The following is a 4,731-nucleotide window of genomic DNA, read 5'->3' as shown; positions in this document are numbered from 1 at the left end:
ATATATATATATATATATATCGGTAGAAATATATTTTCTTATAAAATATGCTTATACTTATTTAAGAAGCTCAATGTAATTACAGAGCAATATTGAGAATAAATGACAAAAACTATACACCAAAATTCATAATGTCGACCATCTAAAATTTATTCCTTTAATTCAGTTGACTTATACAATTCTTGACAGTATCTGGTTCGTAGCGCAAAATCAATCATTAATTATTATATCAATCGGTTAATCTATTATGCCCTTAACTCATCAGAAGAAATAGCAACATATTAAAGGTATCTGCAGCTTCTCTTTCAATTTTCGGATTTTAATCATGTCAAATTAAACTTCATTTCCTTTTGACGCAATGATTGTTGGTATACTGTCAGGAATTGTATAAATAAACTAAATTAAAGGAATAAATTATAAGATCCTCAACATCATGAATTTTGGAATATAGTTTTTTGTCATTTACCTTTCATATAAATATATATATATATATATACATATATATATATATATATATATATATATATATATATAACAAGCACACATCCTTGCTTTGTTCCGTCATTCACTTTTAACTGGCCACTTTTTTGCTGACCAACAGATACGCTTCCTCTCGTGCTTTAATAAAACTGTTTAACAGTTTCAATAAAGTAATCTAGGCATCCAAATGTCTTAAGGACTCTCCACAGCACGTTTCTGCCAACTGTGTGAAAAGCTTTTGGAAGTCAATGAAGACTATACAAAAAAAAAACCCTTGGTGCTGTCCAATAGACCTTTCTCGGATCTGTCTGAGGCTAAAGATCATGTCATTTGTTGACCTCTCCTGTCTGCCTCATATGCCAACACTTTTTACCGATTTTTAAACCACAGTACTAATAAAGCTCCATCAAGACACGGACCATGTGCCGAAATAGCTGCACGCAAACATTGCTAATAAAATGTCACTTTTTAGAAATAAGTATTAAAAAGTGTCCGTTCCTGCTAACGTGGTACATTATAAACATATTTATTATTCTCATAATGCAATATTAATCTATATTGAAGAACTTTGTCATATTTTCATATTTGTTTAAATACTAAATAGAATAATTTCAATTGCGATATGTAAGTATATATATATATATATATATATATATATATATATATATATATATATATATATCGGAATTGAAATTATTCTATTTAGAATATTCTAAATTCTGTTCATGGTAAACAACTGACGATCCCTTGAATTTCATTGGTACTATAGTGAATTCGAGAGAGCAAGTTGATGCAGTGATTGCAGGTGATTAAATGATTTACTGAATAAATAGTTTTCTAACGAATGAGAAAAATTAATGTTTTGTATGGTTTTAAAGGTTAAAACCTTACTTCCCCTCAAAGTAACAATATAATAAATTATAAAAATGAACTGATCTCTTTCTGTAAACATAAGTCCAAATTTAATTATGGCAATTTTGAAATTAAATAGTTATTACTTTTACCTTTTATATAGATATATAATTTTTTCTTCAACTTTATCGTTTTTTTTCTACATACGTCTTAATACTTTATAATTTATCCTTTATTTTAATTCTTTATTTCTTCTTTGCATGGCCGGTTTTTTATCTGCAATTTCTGCTTTATTTTTTAAACTTTCCTATCTATCTAATATATCAATCTACCCACAATGTCTTATCTTGTATGTATATTTACTTATATTTTACTATATGCATTTACTTACTTTCTTTCTTGCTTTTTCCTTGATTTGCAGATACCAGCCATCCTCTCCCCTTACATCATTTTTATTTTTTTATTTTTTATATTTTATATGTATATATATTTTATTTATTTATTTATTTATTGTTTATTTCTTTTTCTCTATTTATTTATTAATTTATTTATTTTCCAAATTGTCTCTTCTAATAACCTTTGCTGACTTTTTTTAAGTGATGACCTGTACATTTCAGTTGACCTATATTATTTTTCCTTATATATTTTTTCGCGCTTTTTAACATTTCCTGTCTGGGTCATTTTGACATTTGGTTTTCTATTTTCTATTTAATTCTATCACTATTTCATTTTTCTTCCTCTTTTTCTCTGATCTTTCTTATTTATATTTATGTCTCGGCAGTAGAGTGAAAAGCATATCTTATTTTTCTTTTATTAATATTATTGGAATTTTTTTGCTTTTATTCCCTTGTACAAATTTTTGTGATTTCTGCCTTTGGATTATTTTGGACCATCTTCCAATTACGAGAATTCCTTGGATTTTACTTGTTCAATGGAAATTCAATTTACTTTCTTGAAGTTATATATTTGGATTTTACCGTCACTGGATTATTTATCTTCTACCAGACTATCCATTCACATATAATCACCTTCTTCTTCACCATATTCCCTCTGCTTCAATTTTATTGTTTTCAAGTAAGATCTTTGACTTACTTGTTGTTTCACCAAATACTTTTGCATGCAAAATCCGATCCCGCATTTTGCTAATTCCTACCCTCTGATGAGAAGGAAAGTATTTCTTCGATACTCCACGGATTAAGGAGTACCCACTTATCAAGTGTTTCCTTTTCAGATTAAATATGTTTTTAACTCCTTTTCAAAGTGTTTTTAACATACTTTATTAACTGTTTTGCTCGTATATATATATATATATATATATATATATATATATATATATATCGTACAATGATGTAGTGATTAGTTATACTAATCTGGCATCGCAAGCTGAACGGTCGCTAACGAAGGGGAAGTATCTAGGAAAACTGTTGCTCAAGAAACGGCTAGATGGCAAGTTGCTTCAAATTTTTCAGTACTTGTAGGTATACGCCCAGTGAAATATCGAGTTTCTCGGTTATCTTTAAGTGAAGTTTGATAAAACTGTTCCAAGTTGTTTTGCTCAGAAGGGAAACACAACACATTTAATAAAAAGGAGGAAAACTTAAAACAAAAGTTAGGTGATAAAAATAAATCATATTTGTTAGTGGTATATATATATATATATATATATATATATATATATATATATATATATATATATACTTATGTATGTATGTGTGTGTGCATATATGTAACTGACATATCGAAATGTTTTCAGATTATATTGTGTAATACTGTAAAGAATATTTATAAGACATTGCCAACCAAACGAAAAAAGCTCAATATAGGAGACAGAGCAATAGTATGAATGAATCCGGTAAATTACAAATGTTTACGAAAAATCCGTTTTTCAAACAACGAATACAAAAAATTAAAATGCAAAATATATAGGCCAAGAGTCGGAATTATATTTTGTATTTCTTGTTCGAATAATAAATTCTTCGTAATTTGTTGTAATATACGGAATTTAATTTCAAATTCATATATATATATATATATATATATATACATATGCATACATATATATATATGCACAAATACACCCCATATATATATATATATATATATATATATACATATATATACCGTTGTTAAAAAGCAGTTGAAACTGCTACTACTCAGTTCTTAAAATGTTAAATTGACTCGATATTTCGTATTTTTCACATTTAAGGTGTATATTAATGATGGTAGTTTTAAGTGATGGCAGGTGTGCGTAGTGGTTTCGCGGAATAAAAAGAAAATAATTCAATAATAGTTTTAAAATTAAGAATGAGTGATCAGTTTCGTATACATATCCAGCGATCTTTATAGCATATTTTTCTGTACGTTTTTCGTTTCAGGAATTGAGTAAAATCCAGTTTTATGAGCGTATAAAAATGCTTTTAAGGAGATTACAAGTCGTTTAAACCGAGAAGAAATGAGGATTTGAGCGATGAAGATAAAAAAAACTCGATTTTAGAAATATTCAAAGTTAAACTCCTCTCTCTCTCTCGCTTTCTCTCCCTATTAAATTGTGCTACAGGTTTTAAGAAAAGAAACAAAAAGTCATTAGTCTTTTTGTTCTCCCCCGGGTTATGATGTTGTATGCATTGGTATTAACGATTAATCTCAGGATATGATTTGAAAGATCATTTATGACGGACAATAAGAAAGTAGAGCCAGGATTGATTCACTTCAAAGTGAGATTTATATCGAATGCGGACACAAAATGGTTTGGCAGTATTTGCTCATTAAGCAACATTGAAAGGTAATATCTAAATTTAAAATAGTGTTGCTTGGTCGTTGAAACCGTTCATCCGGTTTACAACTTCCCCTCAGAAAAATTTGGAATATGCGTAAATAAATAAAAATAAAGACATGGAAGCTTGATAGTTTACAGACGTTAAAATTACTCCTTGCTTACTTGTTGTCTTAGATAATAGTCAGACAGAAGGAGTAAATTATATATCTATCTATCTGTCTATCTATCTATCTAGCGATGAGTGGACAACAGAGACGTGAACTTAGTTTTTATCGAAAGATATCTGAACGGGGGCTGGAATTGACATGTCACATGTGATGTGTTCTGGTTTGGATTGGAAAAACTGAGGAAGACAGGTGAGCTAAAAACGGTCTCCTTATGAGGGAAAGGAAGTAACAGAATTAAGAAAGAAAACCCTCAAGTTAAAGATCGTCTAACACTTACTTCTGCCATGACGAATACCTGGAAGTAAATAAAATGCATAAAATCTTACACCGGCTTCAGTCCTGGAATGAAGTGTTCCTTTAAAATGATTCTAGCTCCCCCGAAGACGGTTGACGAACCTCCAAGATAAAGGATAGCAGAAACAGGTATGTCGTTATGTATGTGTTATGTGTATGCAG

Source organism: Euprymna scolopes, chromosome 4, assembly GCF_053919585.1.
Source record: "Euprymna scolopes isolate OS-2025 chromosome 4, ASM5391958v1, whole genome shotgun sequence".
In the NCBI taxonomy this organism is placed as follows: Eukaryota; Metazoa; Mollusca; class Cephalopoda; order Sepiida; family Sepiolidae; genus Euprymna; species Euprymna scolopes.
Note: the sequence above shows the minus strand (reverse complement) of the source record.